The sequence below is a fragment of the Oncorhynchus tshawytscha genome, linkage group LG16 (assembly GCF_018296145.1).
Source record: "Oncorhynchus tshawytscha isolate Ot180627B linkage group LG16, Otsh_v2.0, whole genome shotgun sequence".
NCBI classification, from domain to species: domain Eukaryota; kingdom Metazoa; phylum Chordata; class Actinopteri; order Salmoniformes; family Salmonidae; genus Oncorhynchus; species Oncorhynchus tshawytscha.
The window spans coordinates 58988407-59015367 of NC_056444.1; the positions used below are offsets into that span (position 1 = coordinate 58988407).

Genomic DNA, 26961 nt, shown 5'->3' on the forward strand with positions numbered 1-26961 from the left:
ATTATAAACCAGGAATAAACAGGGAGGCTTTGCAAATGGATTGAGGGGCGTTCACAATGAATCTAGTGCACTTTGGCGTTTAGTGTGCTTGTGTCTGTGGGAATGAATTAGCCCTGAGTGGAGAACAAAGACATTCATCACGTCCCAGACGCACGGCAGGTGATTGATTGAGATCTCTAACCTTTTCCTGACACTGTAGCTCCACAGTAAAGAACCTACCATTCTGCACCTGGGGATGTTGCACTGAACAATGCTGATAGATGTATACTGGCAGATCAGATCAGTAAAGAGGTTTGTGGAGATACTGATGGATGCACTCGACTCAAATGTTAGGTGTGTGTTTTCAGCCCCGCCTGATGATACGAGGAGATATTGTCAGTCAGGGACGGCAGAGTTGTCTAGCAAGGCCAGAAGGCTCTGAACTCTGAAACTGAATTGATAGGCAACCATGCCTGCTCTGCACACTGGGAGGGAGACGATTGGGTGGCAGGCAGGCACTGCAGGTTTTGGATCCAGAGTGAAGTCAGATAAACCAAAAAAGTTATTATCTCTAACTTCCCTCGTACTTATTGTATCACTGTATCTGTGTGTAGGTTGAGCACAGTAAAACATATCTCCACGCCATTGTGTTTAACCTTCATCTACAAGCTGCTGGTTGTAAGCTACTGCTACAACTGGCTTATTGCATAGTGTTTCTGTTCTCTTTCCCTCCCCTGACAACTGAACACTCCTTTCTACAGCAAGCCTTAGCACTGCCTGAAACCCAGAGAGTCATACAGAGACAGGCAGTGCAAAGTACAGTAGAGCCACTGACAGGCTCATTCATACTGACTCAAACTCTCTTTCCCTCTCACACACTAGTCTGTATAAAGTAAGGGCAATGTCCTTTAGGCTAGACCTGTCTGTCAAAGCAGCTGGCCAGGACTTTTCCCATGGTAGTTTTACAGGGTGAGGAAGGGAGTGAGGGAGTGAGGGAGGGAGGGGGTCTTAAAGGCCAGCCACCAGAAAGACCAGATGGAGAGAGCCTGTAAAGAAATATTTTAGTGGAGCGAGATTGGGAGAGAAAGCAATGGAGAGAGAGAGAGAGGGAGGACTTGACGAACAGGATTACAGAGGATGGTAAAATGTGGACGCGTACACATTTGCTTGTACACAATTAGTATTATTTTTAATCTGCATTGTTGGGATGGGCTTGTAAGCAAGCGTTTCATGGTAAAGTCTACCATGTGACAAATACAATTGAATTGAATTTGTACACACACAAGCACTATCTGGTGCTCCTGGCCAGTCAGATTCGGCCATATCCCAAGAGCTTCCCAAAATTGAAAATATTTTTTTGCCCATCTTCAGTGTGACTTTCTCTTGAGTTTATTTATTTCCTTTCAGTGTTTATTTCTACTGCATAGCCTCTGGGAGTGTTTGGGTGTGTTTGTCAGTCTGTGTATCTGAATGTTTTAGTTTTGTGTATCTGTGTGTGAAACAAGTGTTTCTGTTTATGTGTCCTTGGTGTAGGGGAGTAATTGCAGATCTCTGTCTGTCTGTGCTATAGTTTTACGGTGTAACATTGCACCCCTGTTCCTCCTTTCCCCTCTCTCTGTCCTCTATTGGCTTACACAGGCCATTAAGCCCAAATCGTACCAGCCACATGAATACCCATGAATGCAGAGGATCTGAGCCAAGCTCTCCATTTCACCCCCACCTCTCATGAAATGTGCTCCTGTTCCCTTTCTTTCCCTCCCTCCACTCACTCCACTTCTCACTTATAAACTTGTCCCTTTTTCCTCATTCATTTACTTCCTTCTTTCTCTTGTTTTGTCTCCGTCTCTGTCCCACCTCCCCCTATGTCTCTCTACTTATCTTTTTCAGTTTCTCTGCTCTCTCGCCTTCTCTCCATTTCTCTGGCTCCGCCTGCCTCACCAAGGGAAAGTGTTCTGTTTTCAGATTGGGCACAGGAAGGCAGTACAGCCCTCTCCCTATTCACTTCCCCCTCCTCCCTTGCCCTCCCTCCCTTCTCTCTCTCTCCCGCTCTGTGAGTGAGTGAGTAAAGCAAAGAGGCAGGCATGTTTCAACAGATGGCTAGGGCTGTCCTGATTCAACCACGACTCCACACCGCTGTTGGTTCACTGAGAACTCTGTGAGCGAGCTAGAGAGGGAGAGGGAGAAATGTAACTTTGGAGAGAGGGATTTCTTTTTTTCTTAATTTGAAACTCCCCCTCCCCTTTCCCTCCTCGTTTCTCTGTGTGTCTATATTAGTGCTTTTTTCTCGTTCTCCGTACATCTGAGAGGGTGGTCAGTCAGCCTGTCAGGCAGCTAGCTAGAGAGAGAGAGAGAGAGAGAGAGAGAGAGAGAGAGAGAGAGAGAGAGAAAGAGAGAGAGAGAGAGAGAGGAGCAGAGTAAGAGTAAAACAGAGCAGAGCAGAAAAAGGACAGAGGACAGACAAGAGATGGGAAGTGCATGGTGATGTGTGACTGATTACCCAGCCCAGAGCAGTGCCCCCTCCTCCAGCAGCTCTACTGGGCCAGTACCCTGGGACAGCACCTGCTTCCCTGACAGACATACACACGCTCAGGACCTGCATCTGTGTGAGGTACAGTGGCTTGCCCTACTTTTCACTTTGCTGCCTCTCTCTCTCCCTCTTCCTTGCTTTCTCTCTGTCTTTTTTCTGCACTTGCTCCTGCTGGCTGCGCTGATGTAACTGGGCTCTGGGAATTCTAAGGAGGTAGTGTAGCGCAACACAGCTAACCCTCTATGGTTACAGTTACCACCCCCACCCCCCACCCCTTTGTGCCTCCCTGTCTTAAAGGAGCCAGGTTGTTTGTGCTTCATGCTGTCAGTTATTTTCTGGCAAGGTGCATCCTGTTGAGTTTCTTCTAGTGTTTGCTTATCTCTTTGCTACCTTGCTGATGAGCACGTGGGAGCTTGCATTTGCTGACTAGGAGCAGTGTTACTAGGGGAAAGGGAGGGACGGTGTTACACCCTGTTCCCCTGTCTGTAGCCCACAGCCACCGGGAAGGAGTGAGAGAGACACGGGAAGAGAAAAGAAGGGAAGGGGAGGTAGTGTTGGGCTGTTGGACAGACTTGAGCTGTCACTCACTATATGCGTCAGGTACTGGTTCCCTGTTGAGCAACTCTGCAATGGGCTGTGATAGAGGAACACTGTTAATGTTACTTGGATAGTTGAAAGCATATAAATCATTGTTTTTCAAATGGGAACTTTGATAAAGTGGAGATACTTTCTACTTGGAACAGTATGGGATTGTAAAGTGCCTAATTGAATTGTTTTGGTTTTATCCCACTGTTGAAAAAGTATGGAAATATGAATTGGATGAACTGTCATCCTCTCTATATATCTGTTACCACTAGAACCGCTGGGCCTCGACAGACCCCTCTTCAAGCTTCATCCTGACTGCAACTTTCATCTAACAGTGTAATTGTTAAATGTCATATATGTTTTTGCAAAAATAATCATTTGGTTGTGTTTATAAAGGCCTTGGTAAAATTAATACTATTTTTGCTGTATTTCAAATAACAATAGCATTTTCATTAGTATGTTAGTGTAGGATATACAGTGTGTTTCAGAAAGTACTCAGACCCCTTCCCTTTTACCACATTTGGTTACATTACAGCCTTATTCTAAAATGTATTGCATATTTTTTTCCCTCCCATCAATCTACACACAATACCCCACAATGAAAAGAAAAAAATGATGTCACTGATGTCACATTTACACAAGTTTTCAGACCCTTTACTCAGTAAATGTGATATTTCAGTTTTTATTTGTAGTACATTTGCTAACATTTCTAAACTGGAAATATCACATTTACATAAGTATTCAGACCTTTTACTCAGTAGTTTATTGATGCACCTGTGGCAGGAATTACAGCCTTGAATCTTCTTGGGTATGATGCCACAAGCTTGGATCACCTGTATTTGGGGAGTTTCTCCCATTATTCTCTGCAGATCCTCTCAAGCTCTGTCAGGTTGGATGGGGCGTGTCACTGCACAGTTATTTTCAGGTCTCAGAGATGTTTGATCAAGTTCAAGTTTGGGCTCTGGCTGGGCCACTCAAGGACATTCAGAGACTTGTCCCGAAGCCACTCCTACGTTGTCTTGGCTGTGTGCCAAGGTTCGTTGTCCTGTTGGAAGTTGAACCTTCGACCCAGTCTGAGGTGCTGAGCGCCCTGGAGCAGGTTTTCATCAAGATATCTCTGTACTTTGCTCCATTCATCTTTTCCTCAATCCTGACTAGTCTCCCAGTCCCTGCCGCTGAAACACATCCCCACAGCATGATGCTGCCACCACGATGCTTCACCATAGAAATGGTGCCAGGTTTTTTCCAGACATGGCGCTTGGCATTAAGGCCAAAGATTTCAATATTGGTTTCATCAGGCCACAGAATCTGTTTTTGATGGTCTGAGAGTCTTTAGGTGCCTTTTGGCAAACTTTACTGAGGAGTGGCTTCCATTTGGCCACTCTACCATTCGCAGCAGCTAATGGGGATCCATAATAAACACAAATTGAAACAGAATGCACCCAAGCTAAAAAAAAAAATAAGGTCTGAATACTTATCTAAATAAGCTATTTCTGTTTTGTAAAATTTTGAAAAACCTGTTATCATTTTGTCAATATAGGGTGTGTAGATTGAGTAAAAATGAAATGTAATACATTTTAGAACAAGGCTGGGCCGTAACAAAATGTGGAAAAATTCAAGGGGTTGAATACTTTCTGAATGTACTGTATGTATGTACAGTGTGTGTGATTGTATGTGTGTGTGTGTTTGGGGTCACGTAGAAATGTCCTTGTTTTTGAAAGAAAAGCTTTTTTTTTGTCCATTAAAATAACAACAAATTGATCAGAAATACAGTGTAGACATTGTTAATGTTGTAAATGACTATTGTAGCTGGAACCTGCAGATTTTTAATGGAATATCTACAGAGGTATACAGAGGCCCATTATCAGCAACCATCACTCCTGTGTTCCAATGGCACGTTGTGTTAGCTAATCCAAGTTTATAATTTTAAAAGGCTAATTGATCATTAGAAAACCCTTTCGCAATTATGTTAGCATAGCTGAAAACTGTTGTTCTGGTTAAAGAAGCAATACAATTGGCCTTCTTTAGACTAGTTGAGTATCTGTATTTGTGGGTTTGATTACAAAATGGCCAGAAACAAAGAACTTTCTTCTGTAACTAGTCAGTCTATTCTTGTTCTGAGAAATGCAGGCTATGCTATTAATAGTCTATGTAGATATTCCATTAAGAATCATCCATTTCCAGCTACAATAGTCATTTACAACATTAACACGGTCTGCTCTGTATTTCTGATCAAATCGATGTTATTTTAATGGATAAAAAATGTGCTTTTCAAAAACAAGAATTCTAAGTGACCCCAATCTTTTGCACACACACACACACACACACACACACACACACACACACACACACACACACACACACACACACACACACACACACACACACACACACACACACACACACACACACACACACACACACACACACACACACATTATATATACAGTACCAGCCAAAAGTTTGGACACAATGCCTCATTCAAGGGTTTTTCTTTATTTGTACTATTTTCTACATTGTAGACTGATATTCAATACATCAAAACTATGAAATAACACATCATGTAGTCAGCAAAAAAGTGTTTAACAAATCAAAATAAATGTTATATTTAGATTGACCACCCTTTGCCTTGATGACAGATTGCACACTCGTAGTTACCTGGAATGCATTTCAATTAACAGGTCTGCCTTGCTAAAAGTTTATTTGTGGAATTTCTTTCCTCAATTTCCTTTGAGCCAATCAGTTGTGTTGTGACAAGGAAAGTTTCTTCAAGTGCAGTCGCAAAACCATCATGTGCTATGATGAAACAGAGGAGACTGTGTTCAGAGGTGGTACACAGAAGGTAGCCCTATGGAGTTGATGATTGGATTATCTCTGCATGTGTGGTTCCCACCCTGAAGCATGGAGGAGGAGGTGTGACGGTGTGCTTTGCTGGTGACACTGTCTGTAATTTATTTAGAATTCAAGGCACACCTAACCATCATGGCTACCACAGCATTCTCAAGCGATATGCCATCCCATCTGGTTTGCGCTTAGTGGGACTATCATTTGTTTTTCAACAGGACAATGACCCAACACACCTCCAGGCTGTGTAAGGGCTATTTGACCAAGAAGGAGAGTGATGGAGTGCTGCATCAGATGACCTGGCCTCCAAAATCACCCAACCTCAACCCAATTGAAATGGTTTGGGATGAGTTGGACCGCGGAGTGAAGGAAAAGTAGCCAACAAGTGCTCAGCATGTGTGGGAACTTCTTCAAGACTGTTGAAAAAGCATTTCTCATGAAGCTGGTTGAGAGAATGCCAAGAGTGTACAAAGCTGTCAAGGCTAAGGGTGGCTAAGGGTGATTTTGAACAATCAAGAATAAAATATATTTTGATTTGTTTAACACTGTCTTGCTTACTACATGATTCCATATGTGTTATGTCATAGTTTTGATGTCTTCACTATTATTAACTATTAGGGGCGTGAATCTGAAAACCAGTGAGTATCTGGTGTGACCACCGTTTACCTCATGTAGCACGACACATCTCCTTCACATGGAGTTGATCAGGCTGTTGACTGTGGCCTGTGGAATGCTGTCCCACTCCTCTTCAACTGCTGTCCAAAGTTGATGTATATTTGCGGGAACTGGAACATGCTGCCGTACGTGGTACATCCAGAGCATCCCAAACTGGCTCAATGAGTGACATGTCTGGTGAGAATACAGGCCATGGAAGAACTGGGACATTTTTTTTAGATTTCTGGAATTATGTACAGATCCTTGCGACATGGGGCCGTGCATTATCATACTGAACATGAGGTGATGGAGGCGGATGAATGCCATGACAATGGGCGTCAGGATCACACCATATCTCTGTGCATTTCAATGGCCATTGATAAAATGCAATTGTGTTCGTTGTCCATAGCTTATGCCTGCCCATACCATAACCCCACCACCACCATTGGGCACTCCGTTCACAACGTTGAACAGCAAACCGCACACGACGACATACACGTACGTGGTCTGCGGTTGTGAGACCGGTTGGGCGTACTGGTAAATTCTCTAAAACGACAGAGGCGTTTGCACTCTCCCTCAAAACGTGAGATATCTGTGGCATTGTGTTGTGTGACAAACTGCACATTTTAGAGTGGCCTTTTATTGTGTAATGATCATGCTGTTTAATCAGATTCTTGATATGCCACACCTGTTATGGATTGGATTGTCTTGGCAAAGGAGAAAGGCTCACTAACAGGGATCTAAACAAATTTGTGCACAAAATGTGAGAGAGATAAGCTTTTTGTGCATATGGAACATTTCTGGGATCTTTTATTTCAGCTCATGAAACATGGGACCAAACACTATAGGATTATATTTTTGTTTAGTGTATATGTGATGGGATTTATAGACAATATGGACGGTATATGGATTGAATATCTAGTATATCTGAATAGTATATGTACAGAAATAGTTCAATAGGATAGGCTTTGACTAGAATACAGTACATACATATGAAGTGGATAAAACCGTATGTAAACATTTATAGTGACCAGTGTTCTATGACTATGTACATAGAGCAGCATCCTATAAGGTGCATTGTAGAGTAAAATGACTCTGCTTTAGAGGTTCCAGTGTAAAAGTCAGAAAATACATTTTTTTCAAAATAAATAGAAAGAAATATGATTTCTATTATTTTTATTTTATGACTTCGGTGACAAATGGATCAAGAAACAGGAGTGTTTGTATGGTCTTTTCTGATATTGCCTTGTTTTCCATGTTTAGTCGACCGTGTTCTGTGTTGACTTTGGAAGTCTGACAAATTTTGCTCAAGATGGCCCAGGTTGGCTCAAGTTGTGTTTGCTCTGTCTATTTACACTGGGTTTCTAGATTCTCACAGATACATGGGCAGATGCGGCCGGCGGGGTGAGTGGCACGGGCTCCGAGGTTTACCTCAGCCGCTGGAATGCAAACATGCACGGAACCCAACTCTTTCAACACCTGGCTGCACCTGCCTGTCCAGTCAGTTACATACTGATGCTCTGCTCTGGCCGTCTGTGGTCACCTCAGCACAACCACTCAACAGCATTTCTCCCTCACTTCATTTCCTTATGTCTAGTGTATAGGTAGGATTGTTCTCCATGCGCTTTCCTGTATGGAAAGTTACATTCAGTCAAACAGGTCCAGTGAAGTTAGGGATTTCTTGTTCGATATGTTTTCATTCATTAAGTAGAGCATTGAAACATTCAAGATTTATTTACTATTTTCCTAGCCAATGATGGCCTGGTTTCTTTCCATCACAGCTTCCCTACCAAGATGATGGTCCAGTGCTCCTGTCTCCCCTAACGCTGGTTTCTGGTGTTGCGCTCTGATAATATTAGTCTGGCCATGATGTTTTAGATGTAAGGCCCAGACAGAGCAATACACTTCGACACTCATGAGTCTGAGGAGAGGAACAGAGAGAAAGAGAGAGGAAGGAACTGAGTGTGGGTTGGTGTGTGTGCGTGCATGTGACGTTTACTTATGAGGCACAGTCAGCTCTAAAGCGTGGAAAATCTGCAATAACGTTTTATTAAAACAAAAAGAAGGAGTCTTTGTGTTATGGTGGGAAGGGCATTGATCGGTCTTGGTCAACCACAAAACACAAAAAGGCATGGCCATTTAACACTGATAACGTTTAAATGTTGATAGTGAACACAGAAGAAGGCGTGTCTCAGTTCTGTAGGGTGAGAAACCACACAAAGATAGCAGTCCAGGATTACTGGTTATAGTAAGTTAATTCAAACAACATGATATATCATAAGGTTGTAATATTAGAGTCCTACAGTGAAAAGAAAAAAAAGTCCTAGATTTCTCTAAAGGCTCCATTATATTTCCAGAGAATAAACCAGGCAAGTGGAAAGACGTCATCAGTCTCGGACCCAAGGTTGCTTCCTCTATGACAGGTGTTTAACCTTTGAACCCATTACATTGTGAGAAGTTTGGTGTGGCATGAGGGTTTATTGATCCACAGACGCAGCTGATGTATGCACAATATAGCAACACACTCGCACACAGCCACGCACAAACATGCACGCTGTGCACTTTTCTGTTCAAGCTCCATGAATCTGCCTACACCCGCCACCTGCTTCCCACATCAAAGAGCAATTAGAGCATAACAACATTGACAACACTATTTTACCAGTAAGTTGGTATTTGTCCTCTCCGACTCTCTTTGTCTATAGTTTTCCTGTTATTCACCAGCTTGTGACTGTCTGCTTTGTTCCACTTGCTGCTCCAGTGACTTCAGTGTACTCTGCATTGCTACATCAGATAGCTTACTCAACTAACATGAAGCATCCAGAGACTGCATTTGAATACGAGAGGAAATATCATGGCTCTGTGCACAAAGCATTTAGATAAAAGTCATAAAGCATCAGATAAAGTTTCTGCATGCGTTATTTGCTTAAGGCAATACTGTGTATGGCTGTGGGCTTGTATCTACTATAAGGGCTTCCAGAATGTGGGTGTCTGGGTGTGTTTGTGTGGGATTGTGTGTGAACTCAGTGGAGCGCATGTGTTTCAACTAGACAGTCACAGGGAGCGACGGAGGGGGGTCTAGGGGCTACTTCAGGGAGAGGCCCTCTTCACTCAGCAGCCATTCTTTAGTGGGGTGGGTGATGTTCACATCTTAGGCACTAGTGGTGCGCGGGTAAGCAGTTTGTTCACCTGCACCCCCGCAACCGCCCAACTTGATGTGAAAATCTGAGGCCTGCACCCAACCCTAACCGCAAATATAGACAATGCCCTATAAGCTACAGTCAATGACTGAAAAATGTTTTTTTTTTGGACAGGGGTTGCAGGACTTTTTTTGTGTGCCTGGTTTAGATAAGTTTCTGCTTGTAATTCCCGACATTTTGGTAGGCTATTTGTTAGTCAACTTGTCTATAATTAGATACATGCCGCTTCTGTTCTGTCATTATATGATGCCCTAGAAGACTAAACAAAACCCTGGTCAACAGAATAATGTAATAGATCGCTAGAATTATTGCTTCAATCTAGTTGACATCTGTAAAGTTTCTCTGTCATCTTTCGCGGAGCAAAGACGTTTAGGGAAAAGCAAAATGTCTAAATGACATCAGTTTGACCAGTTGTAAGGAACAAGACAGCTGTGAAAACCAACGTGTTTCTGATAAGATGTCAGTTTGGCTTCGATGCATATTTCACGTGATTGAAATACTATCAGCTTTTGTGATGCTTTTATGATGAAGACAGCACCTCTACAGATGGTATCTAACTGAGCATTGCATTCTCTCAAGATGCAGAAAGAAAGAAATCATTATCCTGTTCCCAAGTCCAAATTTGACTTACGTTTGGTGTATAATTTTACTGCAGGAAATGCTTAGTTATGCAGGAGCTATTATTAAGGCTATGTGAGAGGTTGTAGACCTACAGTCAGGGTCCAGATTTCAGTTTCCATTTAACTCAAAACAGTAGGCTCACTTGACGTGCCATCAAATCAAATCAAAGTTTATTTGTCACGTGCGCCGAATACAACAGGTGTAGGTAGACCTTACAGTGAAATGCTTACTTACAGGCTTTAACCAATAGTGCAAAAAAGGTATTAGGTAAACAATAGGTAAGTAAAGAAATAAAAACAACAGTAAAAAGACAGTGAAAAATAACAGTAGCGAGGCTATATACAGTAGCGAGGCTATAAAAGTAGCAAGGCTATAAAAGTAGCAAGGCTACATACAGACACCGGTTAGTCAGGCTGATTGAGGTAGTATGTACTTGTAGATATGGTTAAAGTGACTATGCATATCTGATAAACAGAGAGTAGCAGTAGCGTAAAAGAGGGGTTGGCGGGTGGTGGGTGGCAGGACACAATTCAGATAGCCCGGTTAGCCAATGTGCGGGAGCACTGGTTGGTCGGAACAATTGAGGTAGTATGTACATGAATGTATAGTTAGAGTGACTATGCATATATGATAATCAGAGAGTAGCAGCAGGGGGGGGGCACACAGTGAAAATAGTCCGGGTAGCCATTTGATTAGCTGTTTAGGAGTCTTCTGGCTTGGGGTTAAAAAATGTGGAGAAGCCTTTTTGTCCTAGATTTGGCACTCCGGTACCGCTTGCCTTGCGGTAGTAGAGAGAAAAGTCTATGACCGGGGTGGCTGTGGTCTTTGACAATTTTTAGGGCCTTCCTCTGACACCGCCTGGTTTAGAGGTGCTGGATGGCAGGCAGCTTAGCCCCAGTGATGTACTGGGCCGTTCCCTCTACCCTCTGTAGTGCCTTGCTGTCGGAGGCCGTACCAGGCAGTGATGCGCGCAGCACGGGGCGCTGAAGGTGAACATGAGCGGCGTCCCATGTCTCCTCCGTGAGCCGAAACCAGTCGTCCACCGCAGGAGCCTCGGTCTGACTCTGATGCCAAGGAGCCAGAACCGGCTGAAAGCCCAGTACGCACTGGAAGGGGGAGAGGTCAGTGGAGGAGTGGCGGAGCGAGTTCTGGGCCATCTCTGCCCAGGGCACGAACACCCGACCGATGCCTGGATGATCAGAGGAGGGTGACGTGTGGGCCCAATAGATCAGCCGCTCAGGGACAGCAGATGGAATGTACAGACGCCCTGCGGGACACTGGAGGGGAGTGGGCTCTGCACGTAGCGCCTGCTCAATGTCTGCGTCCAGCTTGCACACTACCGGCGCCACCAGGCAGGAAGCCGGGATTATGGGGGTGGGAACCACGGGCCACTCCTCTGTGTCATACATCCGAGACTGTGCATCTGCCTTAGCGCTCTGGGAACCTGGTCTGTAGGACAGGGTGAAAACAAAACGGGTAAAAAACATGGCCCACCTTACCTGGCGAGGGTTCAGTATCCTCGCCGCCCGGATGTACTCCAGATTGCGGTGGTCAGTCCAGATGAGAAAAGGGTGTTTAGCCCCCTCAAGCCAATGTCTCCACGCCTTCAAAGCCTTGACAACAGCCAACAGCTCCCGGTCCTCCACGTCATAGTTTAGCTCCGCCAGGCTGAGCTTCCTTGAGAAGAAGGCACAGGGGCGGAGCTTTGGTGGCGTACCAGAGTGCTGAGAAAGCACGGCTCCTATCCCAGCATCGGACGCATCCACCTCCACTATGAACGCCAAAGAGGGATCCGGATGGACCAGCACGGGAGCCGAGGTAAACAGAGCCCTCAGGTGATCAAAAGCCCTGTCCGCCTCAGCCGACCACTGCAAACGTACCGGTCCCCCCCTTCAGCAGTGAGGTAATGGGAGCCGCTACCTGACCAAAACCCAGGATAAACCTCCGGTAGAAATTGGCAAACCCTAGAAACCGCTGCAAATCCTTTACTGTGGTGGGAGTCGGCCAATTACGCACGGCTGAAATGTGGTCACTCTCCATTTCCACCCCTGAGGTGGAAATGCGGTACCCTAGGAAGGAGACGGACTGTTGGAAGTACAGGCATTTCTCTGCCTTGACGTACAGGTCATGCTCCAACAGACGACCAAGCACCCTGTGCACCAGGGACACATGCTCAGGGCGTGTAGCGGAGTATATCAGAATGTCATCAATATACACCACTACAGTGGGGCAAAAAAGTATTTAGTCAGCCACCAATTGTGCAAGTTCTCCCACTTAAAAAGATGAGAGAGGCCTGTAATTTTCATCATATGTACACTTCAACTATGACAGACAAAAGGAGAAAAAAAATCCAGAAAATCACATTGTAGGATTTTTAATGAATTTATTTGCAAATTATGATGGAAAATAAGTATTTGGTCACCTACAAACAAACTTATTTAAGAGGCTCCACTGTCCTCCACTCGTTACCTGTATTAATGGCACCTGTTTGAACTTGTTATCAGTATAAAAGACACCTGTCCACAACCTCAAACAGTCACACTCCAAACCCCACTATGGTCATGACCAAAGAGCTGTCAAAGGACACCAGAAACAAAATTGTAGACCTGCACCAGGCTGGGAAGACTGAATCTGCAATAGGTAAGCAGCTTGGTTTGAAGAAATCAACTGTGGGAGCAATTATTAGGAAATGGAAGACATACAAGACCACTGATAATCTCCCTCGATCTGGGGCTCCACGCAAGATCTCACCCCGTGGGGTCAAAATGATCACAAGAACGGTGAGCAAAAATCCCAGAACCACACGGGGGGACCTAGTGAATGACCTGCAGAGAGCTGGGACCAAAGTAACAAAGCCTACCATCAGTAACACACTACGCCGCCAGGGACTCAAATCCTGCAGTGCCAGACGTGTCCCCCTGCTTAAGCCAGTACATGTCCAGGCCCGTCTGAAGTTTGCTAGAGAGCATTTGGATGATCCAGAAGAAGATTGGGAGAATGTCATATGGTCAGATGAAACCAAAATATAACTTTTTGGTAAAAACTCAACTCGTCGTGTTTGGAGGACATCCAAAGAACACTATACCTACCGTGAAGCATGGGGGTGGAAACATCATGCTTTGGGGCTGTTTTTCTGCAAAGGGACCAGGACGACTGATCCGTGTAAAGGAAAGAATGAATGGGGCCATGTATCGTGAGATTTTGAGTGAAAACCTCCTTCCATCATCAAGGGCATTGAAGATGAAACGTGGCTGGGTCTTTCAGCATGACAATGATCCCAAACACACCGCCCGGGCAACGAAGGAGTGGCTTCGTAAGAAGCATTTCAAGGTCCTGGAGTGGCCTAGCCAGTCTCCAGATCTCAACCCCATAGAAAATCTTTGGAGGGAGTTGAAAGTCTGTGTTGCCCAGCAACAGCCCCAAAACATCACTGCTCTAGAGGAGATCTGCATGGAGGAATGGGCCAAAATACCAGCAACAGTGTGTGAAAACCTTGTGAAGACTTACAGAAAACGTTTGACCTCTGTCATTGTCAACAAAGGGTATATAACAAAAGTATTGAGTAAGTATTGAGATAAACTTTTGTTATTGACCAAATACTTAATTTCCACCATAATTTGCAAATAACTTCATTAAAAATCCTACAATGTGATTTTCTGGATTTTTTTCTCATTTTGTCTGTCATAGTTGAAGTGTACCTATGATGACAATTACAGGCCTCTCTCATCTTTTTAAGTGGGAGAACATGCATAATTGGTGGCTGACTAAATACTTTTTTGCCCCACTGTACACCCTGCCCGTGCAGGTGCCTGAAAATCTCATCTACAAAGGCTTGGAAGACTGATGGAACATTCATCAACCCGTACGGCATGACGAGGTACTCATAATGCCCTGAGGTAGTATTAAAATGCCGTCTTCCAATCGTCTCCCTCCCAGATACGCATAAGGTTGTAAGCACTCCTCAGGTCCAGTTTTGTCAAGAAACGCTCCCCATGAAATGATTCCACTGCCGTAGCGATGAGAGGTAGTGGGTAACTAAACCACACTGTGATTGAATTTAGACCTCTATAATCAATGCACGGGCGCAGACCTTCCTCCTTCTTCTTCACAAAAAAGAAGCTTGAGGAGACGGATGACGTGGAGGGCCGAATGTAACCCTGCCTCAGAGATTCAGTGACATATGTCTCCATAGCCACTGTCTCCTCCTGGGACAATGGGTACACGTGACTCCTAGGATGTGCAGCGTTCTCCAGGAGGTTAATCACGCAGTTCCCTCGAAGATGGGGTGGTAATTGGGTGACCTTCTTCTTACAGAAGGCGATAGCCAAATCGCCATATTCAGAGGGAATGCGCACGGTGGAAACCTGGTCTGGACTCTCCACCATAGTCGCACCTACGGAAACTCCTATACACCTGCCTGAACACTCCTCTGACCACCCTCGAAGAGCCCCCTGTCTCCATGAAATCACCGGGTTGTGATGAGCTAGCCACAGAATTTCCAGCACCACTGGAAACGCAGGTGAATCCATTAGGAATAGACTAATCCATTCCTTATGACCCCCCTGCGTTACCATGTCCAGTGGCACCGTGGCCTCCCTGACCAGCCCTGACCATAATGGTTGGCTATCTAAGGAGTGCACGGGGAAAGGTTGGTCTAACGACACCAGGGGAATCCCTAGCCTTAGTGCGAGCCCATGATCCATAAAGTTCCCAGCTGCGCCTGAATCGACTAGCGCCTTATGCTGTAGAGAGGGAGAAAACCCAGGGAAAGAGGTTAGCACAAACATATGGCCGACAGGAAGCTCTGGGTGAGTCTGGTGCGGACTCACCTGGGGTGAATGAGTAGTGCTCCGCCTGCCCTCCCGACTCCCAGACGAGCTCCTCCAGCACCGGTCGGCCGTGTGTCCTCGCCGACCACAACTGGTGCAGGAGGAAACTCCTCCTCTGTTCCCCCTCGATGCAGCCCTCCCTATCTCCATGGGGATGGGAGCAGGAGGGCCTGGGGGTGGAATCAACTGGGCCCGTTCCGGACGCCCGCAGGCAGCCAACAGGTTTTCCAGACGAATGGACATGTCTATCAGTTCATCCAATGAGATAGTAGTGTCCCGACATGCTAGCTCCCTGCGGATGTCCTCCCTGAGGCTACAACAGAAGTGGTCCATCAAAGCCCTGTCATTCCACCCCGCTCCTGCGGCCAAGGTCCGGAACTCCAGGGCAAAGTCCTGCGCGCTCCGCGTCTCCTGTCGCAGGTGGAACAGCCGTTCACCCGCCGCTCGGCCCTCCGGTGGGTGATCGAACACAGCCCGGAATCAGCGGGTGAACTCGGGGTAGTGATCCCTCGCCGAGTCTGGGCCATTCCACACTGCATTGGCCCACTCCAGGGCTCGCCCCGTCAGACAGGAGACGAGGACGCTCACACTCTCCTCCCCTGAGGGAGTCGGACAGACGTAGCTAGGTATAATTCCAGTTGGAGGAGGAACCCCTGACACCCAGCCGCCATCCCATCATACTCCCTGGGGAGCGCCAGATGCAGGGCCCCGGAGCCGGATGCTGAAGCAGGGGTAGGTGGTGCTGGTGGAGGGGGCACTGGAGATGAGGTGGAAAGGCCACTCCTCTCCCATCGGTCCATCCTCTCCATTATCTGATCCATGGCGGACCCAATCCGGTGAAGAACGGTGGTGTGATGGAGGACCCTCTCCTCCATCGATGGGAGAGGAGGTGTGGCTGCTCCTGCTGATTCCATTGTACAGGTTTAGGATTCTGTCACGGCTGGCTGGGTGTGTAGAGAGGAATCAGGCGCAGAGAGCAGAGAGGTCCAGGGGAAAGATGCACTTTAATGCGGCACCAAAAGTAAATGCCCAAACACGCAGGGCGCAAACACTGACCAACCCAAAACAACGGGTAACACAGTCCAGAGCACAAACAACACCAACGACACAACGTGAACATCAAAATAATCCCGCACAACAAAGAGGCGGGTTCCACACGCTAAATAGGGAAGCAAATCAAGCACACACAAAATAGGAACAGGTGTAACAAATGAGACAAAACTAACCGAAAAGAAAAAGGGATGACGACCGCCAAGCACCACCCGAACAGGCAGGGGAGCCAACTTCGGCGGGAGTCGTGACAGATAAAAGATATGTGTTTTTCACAGAATTAAAGATAGACTTCTCCTTAATGCAACCGTTGTGTCAGATTTTTTTTAAACTTCACGGAAAAAGCATAATCTGAGAACGGCGCTCAGAACCCAAAACAGCCAGAGGAATATCCTCCATTTTGGAATCAACAACGTTAGAAACAACACCATAAATATTCACTTACCTTTGATGATCTTCATCAGAAGCCACTCCCAAGAATCCCAGCTCGACAATAAATGACTGATTTGTTCCATAAAGTTCCATCATTTATGTCCAAATAGTCACTTGTTGTTAGCGTGTTCAGCCCAGTAATCCATCTTCATGAGGCGCAGGCATTTCATCCAGACGAAAACTCAAACAATTCCGTTACAGTCCTTTAGAAACATGTCAAGCGATGTATGGAATCAATCTTTAGGATGTTTTTAACATAAAACATCAATAATGTTCCAACCGGAGAATTCCTTTGTCTTCAGAAAGTCACTGGAACGAGAAGTAACTCTGTCGGGAGCGTGCGTCATGAGACCAAGGCTGCCAGACCACTGACTCAAAGAGGTCTCATGAACCCCTCCTTTATAGTAGAATCCTCAAACCAGTTTCTAAATACGGTTGACATGTAGTGGAAGCCCTAGGAAGTGCAACCTCATCATATCTCAATGTGTATTCGGTAGGCCAAGCTTAGCAAAACTATAAACCTCAGATGTCCCACTTCCTGGATGGATTATTCTCAGGTTTTTGCCTGCCATATGAGTTCTGTTATACTCACAGACATCATTCAAACAGTTTTAGAAACTTCAGAGTGTTTTCTATCCAATACTACTAATAATATGCATATATTAGCATCTGGGACAGAGTAGGAGACAGTTTACTATGGTCACGCTATTCATCCAAAAGTAAAAATGCTGCCCCCTATCCCAAAAAGGTTAATTGCAAAACCAACGGCATAAAGAAATAACCAACATGGGTACAAAACCCGACGCGCACCAGTAAACATGTGCACAAGCACTTACAATAAACAATTCCACACAAAGACATGGGGGGAACAGAGGGTTAAATATACAACAATTAACGAGGGAAATGAAAACCAGGTGTATAGGAAAACAAGACAAAACAAATGGAAAATGAAAAGTGGATCAACGATGGCTAGAAGACAGGTGACGCCGACCACCGCCGCCTCAGTGGATTGACGTAAACTTTTCTGCCCTTTCCCAAAGCATTATTTGGTGATTGGCTGTGTGTGCTATTTGGCCTACAGTTAAGCCCTAAAGCTTAGGTTTACGCACTAATACCAGATAGCCTACAAAAAAATGAAAGAAAAAACTCTATGTACCCTATATAAATTGCACAATAATTATACATTTATACTTTTTTTAAAGCCACTCGCCCGCCCTTCAGTCACACAATGACCCTAAACCCATCTGCCCGGGGGATATAACCATGGGGACTGCAGGCTATGAGTCAACCCGCACATCACTATTATTCACGTTATCTCTTTGTGTTGAGGCCCAGGAAACATGAACTGGTGCGCACACAGATACGCATTGATAAACTGACGCACACGATCAAACTCACACATACAGTATACACACATACATGCAGGTGGGCACAAAGATACACACACACACACTCGCAAATCATACATCACGTGAACAAACATGGATGAACACCCAGCATGGCTCGTAAAGTCTGCTCATGGGTTGATGATCATACTCTGATCCATTTAATCTTGTTCATGTTACACCACCTCTTCATCGATCACTGACTCGCATCTGGGTTGATCCCCCTGCCTTCTCAATTTTCATTAGATTTTCTTTGTCCACGGGTGTCAAAGCAACTGGATAAAAATCTATATTGTCTGTTATTGGATTTAAAGTGAGTATGTTGAGCTACCGCGGTGGAATTCAATTCACTAATCAAATCAAATTGTATTGGTTGCATACACAAATTTAGCCGGTGTTATTGCAGTGTAGCGAAATGCTTGTATTCCTAGCTCCAACAGTGCATTAATATTGTGGAATATAGTGACGACATCAGCACTATGAAATAACACATATGGAATCATGTAGTGAGCAAAAAAGTGTTAAACAAATCAAAATATATTTTATATTTGAGATTCTTCAAAGAAGCCACCCTTTGCCTTGATGACAGCTTTGCACACTCTTGGCATTATCTCAACCAGTTTCATCTGGAATGCTTTTTGAACAGTCTTAAAGGAATTCCCACATATGCTGAAAACTTGTTGGATGCTTTCCCTTCACTCTGTGGTCCAACTCATTCTAAACCATCTCACTTGGGTTGAGTTCGGGTGATTATGAAGGCCAGGTCATCTGGTGCAGCACTCCATCACTCTCCTTCTTGGTCAAATAGCCCTTACACAGCCTGGAGGTGTGTTAGGTCGTTGGCCTATTGAAAAACAAATGATAGTCCCTGTAAGCGCAAACCAGATGGGATTGCGTATCGCTGCAGAATGCTGTGGTAGCCATGATGGTTAAGCGTCCCTTGAATTCTAAATAAATCACCAACTATATATAAATATATATAAATAAGAGAGAGAGAGAGAGAGAGAGCGAGAGAGAGAGAGAGAGAGAGAGAGAGAGTGTATATCTGGAGAGAGCCATGATTCCGTGAAACAGAGTTGTTACAGTCCCTGATGTCTCTCTGGAAGGAGATCCTCACCCTGAGCTTATCTACTTTATTGTCCAGGGACTGAACATAAGCAAGTAATATATTCGGAAGAGGTGGATGGTATGCACGCCTCCTGAGTCATACTAAAAGTCCACCCCGAATAACTCTTCTTGGCTGGCGGCGTCTTGGAGCAGCCTCTGGGATAAGTGGAATTGCCTTGGGGGGTACGAACAAAAGATCCAATTCAGGAAAGTCGTAATTCTGGTTGAAACGCTGGTGAGTTACCATCGCTCTAATTTCCAAAAGTTCTTGTCGGCTGTAAATAATAATGCAAAAAACTTTTGGAGCTAATAAAGTGACAAATAAAAAATACTGCAAATTCGCTTAGGATACAGGAACCAGGCGACCATGTCTATCGGCGCCATCTTACTCATTGGGAAACCCTGCACTAAAGGGAACAGACTCGGTCCTGGGGACCCCAAGAGGTTGACATTTTAGTTTTTCCCTAGCACTACACAGCAGCTTCAAATAATCAGCTAATCATCAAGCTTTGATAATTTGAATCAGCTGAGTAGTGTTAGGGCAAAAAGCCAAAACCTGCACGGCATGGGGTCCCCAGGGAAACGTTGCTTTAGTGAAATTAAACATTCTTGTAGTTTGGGCCTATTCATCTGTATTGAAGAATAATATCATATAAACACAACAATTTTGTTCATTGTTTTAATCGATTTTTTAAAATATATACTATATATATATATATATATACTGCTCAAAAAATTAAAGGGAACACTAAAATAACACATCCTAGATCTGAATGAATTAAATATTCTTATTAAATACTTTTTTCTTTACATAGTTGAATGTGCTGACAACAAAATCACACAAAAATTATCAATGGAAATCAAATTTATCAACCCATTGAGGTCTGGATATGGAGTCACACTCAAAATTAAAGTGGAAAACCACAGTACAGGCTGATCCAACTTTGATGTAATGTCCTTTAAACAAGTCAAAATGAGGCCCAGTAGTGTGTGTGGCCTCCACGTGCCTGTATGACCTCCCTACAACACCTGGGCATGCTCCTGATGAGGTGGCGGATGGTCTCCTGAGGGATCTCCTCCCAGACCTGGACTAAAGCATCCGCCAACTTCTGGACAGTCTGTGGTGCAACGTGGCGTTGGTGGATGGAGCGAGACATGATGTCCCAGATGTGCTCAATTGGATTCAGGTCTGGGGAACGGGCGGGCCAGTCCATAGCATCAATGCCTTCCTCTTGCAGGAACTGCTGACACACTCCAGCCACATGAGGTCTAGCATTGTCTTGCATTAGGAGGAACCCAGGGCCAACCGCACCAGCATGTGGTCTCACAAAGGGTCTGAGGATCACATCTCGGTACCTAATGGCAGTCAGGCTACCTCTGGCGAGCACATGGAGGGCTGTGCGGCTCCCCAAAGAAATGCCACCCCACACCATGACTGACCCACCACCAAACCGGTCATGCTGGAGGATGTTGCAGGCAGCAGAACGTTCTCCACTGTGTCTCCAGACTGTCACGTCTGTCACATGTGCTCAGTGTGAACCTGCTTTCATCTGTGAAGAGCACAGGGCGCCAGTGGAGAATTTGCCAATCTTGGTGTTCTCTGGCAAATGCCAAACATCCTGCACGGTGTTGGGCTGTAAGCACAACCCCCACCTGTGGACGTCGGGCCCTCATACCACCCTCATGGAGTCTGTTTCTGACCGTTTGAGCAGACACATGCACATTTGTGGCCTGCTGGAGGTCATTTTGCAGGGCTCTGGCAGTGCTCCTCCTGCTCCTCCTTGCACAAAGGCGGAGGTAGCGGTCCTGCTGCTGGGTTGTTGCCCGCCTCCACGTCTCCTGATGTACTGGCCTGTCTCCTGGTAGCGCCTCCATGCTCTGGACACTACGCTGACAGACACAGCAAACCTTCTTGCCACAGCTTGCATTGATGTGCCATCCTGGATGAGCTGCACTACCTGAGCCACTTGTGTGGGTTGTAGACTCCGTCTCATGCTACCACTAGAGTGAAAGCACTGCCAGCATTCAAAAGTGACCAAAACATCAGCCAGGAAGCATAGGAACTGAGAAGTGGTCTGTGGTCACCACCTGCAGAACCACTCCTTTATTGGGGGTGTCTTGCTAATTGCCTATAATTTCCACCTGTTGTCTATTTCATTTGCACAACAGCATGTGAAATTTATTGTCAATCAGTGTTGCTTCGTAAGTAGACAGTTTTATTTCACAGAAGTGTGATTGACTTGGAGTTACATTGTGTTGTTTAAGTGTTCCCTTTATTTTTTTGAGCAGTGTATATACTGTATATATATAGTATATATAAAAACATTAACCCCTATGTACCAAAAAAGCTGTAAAAAAGGAAAGGTATTTGTCCTCCAAAGAGGGGGAGTGATGGAGGGGTTAATAATTATTATTATTATTATTATTTTTTAAATATATATATATGTATATAGTATATATTTTTTAAAAAATATATATATATTTATATATAGTATATATTTAAAAAATACCCCTCCATCACTCCACCTCTTTGGAGGACAAATATCTTTCCTTTTTTACAGCTTTTTTGGTACAGATACATGCATTTTCCATATATATTTTCCGTATATATTTTGCATACACATTTTAGATACATGGTACTTTTATGTACAGTTGAAGTCAGAAGTTTACATACACTTAGGTTGGAGTCATTAAAACTCAAACACAACAAATTTCTTGTTAACAAACTAGTTTTGGCAAGTCGGTTAGGACATCTACTTTGTGTATGTCACAAGTAATTTTTCCAAATATTGTTTACTGACAGATTATTTCACTTATAATTCACTGTATCACAATTCCAGTGGGTCAGAGGTTTACATACACTAGGTTGACTGTGTCTTTAAACAGCTTGGAAAATTCCAGAAAATTATGTTATGGCTTTAGAAGCTTCTGATAGGCTAATTAACATAATTTGAGTCAATTGGAGGTGTACCTGTGGATGTATTTTAAGGCCTACCTTCAAACTCAGTGCCTCTTTGCTTGACATCATGGGAAAATCAAAAGAAATCATCCAAGACCTCAGAAAAACAATTGGAAACCTCCACAAGCCTGGTTCATCCTTGGGAGCAATTTCCAAACGCCTGAAGGTACCACGTTCATCTGTACAAACAATAGTTCCCAAGTATAAACACCATGGGACCACGCAGCTGTCAAACCGCTCAGGAAGGAGACGCGTTCTGTCTCCTAGAGATGAATGTACTTTGGTGTGAAAATTGCAAATCAATCCCAGAACAACAGCAAAGGACCTTGTGAAGATGCTGGAGGAAACAGGTACAAAAGTATCTATATCCACAGTAAAAACAAGTCTTATATCGACATAACCTGAAAGGCCGCTCAGCAAGGAAAAAGCCACTGCTCCAAAACCGCCATAAAAAAGCCAGACTACGGTTTGCAACTGCACATGGGGACAAAGATTGTACTTTTTGGAGAAATGTCCTCTGGTCTGATGAAACAAAAATAGAACTGTTCGGCCATAATGTTCTTCATTATGTTTGGAGGAAAAAAGCGGAGCCTTGCAAGCCGAAGAACACCATCCCAACCGTGAAGCACAGCGGTGGCAGCATCATGTGGGGGTGCTTTGCTGCAGGAGGGAATGGTGCGCTTCACAAAATAGAGGGAGGGGGGAGGACAATAGAGGGTGGAATCATGAGGGAGGAAAATGATGTGGATATATTGAACATCTCAAGACATCAGTCAGGAAGTTAAAGATTGGTGGTAAATGGTTCTTCCAAATGGACAATGACCCCAAGCATACTTCCAAAGTTGTGGCAAAATGGCTTAAGGACAACAAAGTCAAAGTATTGGAGTGGCCATCACAAAGCCCTGACCTCAATCCCATAGAAAATGTGTGGGCAGAACTGAAAAAGTGTGTGTGAGTAAGGAGGCCTACAAACCTGACTCAGTTACACCAGCTCTGTCAGGAGGAATGGGACAAAATTCACCCAACTTATTGTGGGAAGCTTGTGGAAGGCTACATTTAACGTTTTACCAAAGTTAAACAATTTAAAGGCAATGCTACCAAATACTAATTGAGTGTATGTAAACTTCTGACCCACTGGGAATATGATGAAAGAAATAAAAGCTGAAATTAATAATTATCTCTACGGTTATTCTGACATTTCACATTCTTAAAATAAAGTGGTGATCATAACTGACCTAAAACAGGGAATTTCTTTCTGGGATTAAATATCAGGAATTGTGAAAAACTTAATTTTAACATATTTGGCTAATGTGAATGTAAACATCCGACTTCAACTGAAAACAGTCACATAACAACAATGTATTACCGAACATAAACTCTTTAATCCTAAACATCTCAGCCACTCTCAGCGAATCCCATCTATCAACATAGACCTCAGCTCTTTAATCCCAACCCTCAGCCACTCTCAGCGAATCCCATCTATCAACATAGACCTCAGCTCTTTAATCCCACCCCTCAGCCACTCTCAGCGAATCCCATCTATCAACATAGACCTCAGCCCTTTAATTCCAACCCTCAGCCACTCTCAGTGAATCCCATCTATCAACATAGACCTCAGCTCTTTAATCCCGCCCCTCAGCCACTCTCAGCACATCCCACCTATCACCATAGACCTCAGCCCTTTAATCCCGCCCCTCAGCCACTCTCAGCACATTCCGTCTATCAACATAGACCTCAGCCCTTTAATCCCGCCCCTCAGCCACTCTCAGCACATCCCATCTATCAACATAGACCTAAACCCTTTAATCCCGCCCCTCAGCCACTCTCAGCACATCCCATCTATCAACATAGACCTCAGCCCTTTAATCCCGCCCCTCAGCCACTCTCAGCACATCCCATCTATCAACATAGACCTCCCTTGTTTGGTTTCCATGTACCATATATTTTTCAATTGTGCTGTGATGTTTTACATAATTTTAAAAACTTTCTAATCGTATATTATCCACAGATAGTGAGCTAAAGATGAAAACTTTTCCTAGAAGTATTATTTCTTTGACTATGGCTTTCCAAATCGCCCAACACTACTATTTTTAAGGTTAATTTGAAGTGCCTGTTGTGATTTTGTAACCATTCCTGAACCTGAGACCAGAAACAAGCTACATAGGGGCAATACCAGAATAATGATCTATTGATTCTGTCTCAAAATCTACAGAGCTGAGATTGTTGTATGCCCCATACGCAACAAATTGTTGGTAAAGTGTTGGTCCCATGTTTCATGAGCTGAAATAAAAGAGCCCAGATATGTTCCATATGCACAAAAAGCTTATTTCTCACACATTTTGTGTGCACATTTTTTTTTACATTCCTATTGGTGAGCATTTCTCCTTTGCCAAGATTATCCATCTACCTGACATGTGTGGCATATCCAGAAGCTGATTAAACAGCATGATTATTACACAGGTGGACCTTGTGCTGGAGACAATAAAAAGACACTCTAAAATGTGCAGTTTTGTTACACAACACAATGCCACAGATGTCTCAAGTTTTGAGGGACCGTGCAAATGGCATGCTGATTGCAGAAATGTCCACCATAGCTGTTGCCACAGAATGTAATATTAGTTTCTCTACCATAAGCCTCCTCCAACGTTGTTTTAGAGAATTTGGCCTCACAACTGCAGACCACGTGTAACCACGTCGGCCCAGGACCTCCACATCCAGCTTCTTCACCTGAGACCAACCACCTGGACAGCTGATGAAACTGAGGAGTATTTCTGTCTGTAATAAATCCCTTTTGTGGGGAAAAACTCATTCTGATTCGATGGGCCTGGCTCCCCAGTGGGTGGGCCTGGCTCCCCAGTGGGTGGGCCTGGCTCCCATGGCTCCCATGGCTCCCAGTCATGTGAAATGCATAGATTAGGGCCTAATGAATTTTTTTCAATTGACTGATTTCCTTATGAACTATAACTCAGTAAAATCGTTAAAATTGCTGCATGTTGCGTTTATATTTTTGTTCAGCATAGCATGGCTCTGGCCAAACGTCCTTACTACGTAGAAATAGGGTGCTATTTGGGACAGAGCCAAAGCAGCAACAGCCGTGCATGGTCCTGTTTACATTTGGTTGAGTAGAGGTGAGTCTGTCTGGGGGCTGCATGGCTGTGAAGGAGATTGTTTGTTCTGTTCCCCATGTTCAAATCTCTGTTCACCCTCTAACTATTGGTACCAAGAGGGCAGGGGTTAAACTGTCTTTAACGCTTCGTGTGAAGGATTACTCTGCGTGAATGTCTAGGTGTAGAAAGTGTTTATGTTCCACCGGTGTGCCCGAAAAGACTGTTAAGGGTTTGTGTGTATGTGTGTGTGTACTGGCGTGTTTCATGCATGTGTGTTTCTTTGTCTGTGTTAGTGACTGGAGTGATCAACAGTATGTGTGGGTTGGTGTGTGGGGTTGGTGAGTGGGGTTTGTTTCACTTTGTTGTGTAAAAGTGAAAAACATCCCTGTATCCCATCCCAGTTGTGTTCCTCTCTAAGAACCCGGGATTAACGGAACCCACGAAACATCAGCGCGATATGTCGAATGCCCTGAATATCCTGCGAAACCCTCTCCTCTCCTGATGTGAACTGGGACCTCACACTTGTCTGTAGTACACACACACACACACACACACACACACACACACACACACACACACACACACACACACACACACACACACACACACACACACACACACACACACACACACTACACAAGCATGCAAAGAATCACACTGTATAGCTACCGATTTGAAAATGAAGACAATCCTTTTATCTTTGGAGTTGTGCTATGGGGTTTGTCCTGGTTTTATAGTCCAGCTCCTTTGCGGCAGAGCTCCTTGGAGGAAACACTGAAGGGAGTTAACCCTTTAACTCCTGTACGGTTCACACTCTACTCAAAGTAAGCAATGTTGAACACAGAGTGGTGTCACAGTGTCATACTGTTGGTTCCTTTTCTGTTTCCCACTTAAACCAGCCTTGACTGTGCCCACTCACCCTGTGGTGCCGAGCTCCATGCAAAACACACATATATACACTCACAAAATATCACACACAGCGAGGCCAGAGTTTGCAGACACAGAGGCCTCAGTGCTCTCATGTAGAGGGAACAGACACAGAGGCCTCAGTGCTCTCATGTAGAGGGAACAGTGGCACAGAAGGAATTCAGCCAGCTAAATCTAAAGCACTGTGAATGTTTCGCCCGGCGGAGCAGGAGCACAGGCTGAGTGATGTAATCATGCCAGTCGTTAGTATCGGGTAGAAAACGGTGTACTGTAGAGGCAAGGGGAACAAGCACAGAATTGTTTATTTATTATAGAGAGGTAGAGAGTGGAGGGGCGAGAGAGAGAAATATGGACGAGAGAGACAGTAGTGACAGGTGGTCTCACAATTTGCCCCTAATACCCTCATCTCTGTCTACCTACATGCCCTCCCCTCTCAGCGCCATCTCATTCCCCCTCTCCCCCTCCCCCTCCTCACCCTCTTCTCCCGTTCCTCACCCCTGCTGTGTCCCAAATGGGCCAGAGTCTGACTAACTAAGTCACTTTCCAGACCCACTTTCTCCCTGAGTCCTGCCTGCCGGATGCAATATTCATGTCGAGGCCTACTCCCACTAGGGAGTTGGCTGTGTGTGTGTATGTCGGTGCGTACGTGTGTCAGGCCGGGGGCAGTGGGGGAGCCACTCCTGACTGTGGGGCTGAGGGGGGAGAGATAGTAATGGAGGAGGACAACACCTGGAGCTTCTGTTTTGATGTTTTTTACC

The 26961-nt window shown here is 44.8% G+C and overlaps 1 protein-coding gene across 1 annotated transcript in view; it reads left to right on the forward strand.

Moving 5' to 3' along the window:
• The first annotated feature begins 2065 nt into the window (after positions 1-2065).
• The window catches only part of LOC112232642 (extracellular sulfatase Sulf-2), a 203512-nt gene continuing 178616 nt past the window's right edge, over positions 2066-26961 (forward strand). The window contains exon 1 of the mRNA XM_024399821.2: positions 2066-2587. The gene's annotated coding sequence lies outside the window, so the exon portion shown is untranslated. The remainder of the gene's footprint in view (positions 2588-26961) is intronic.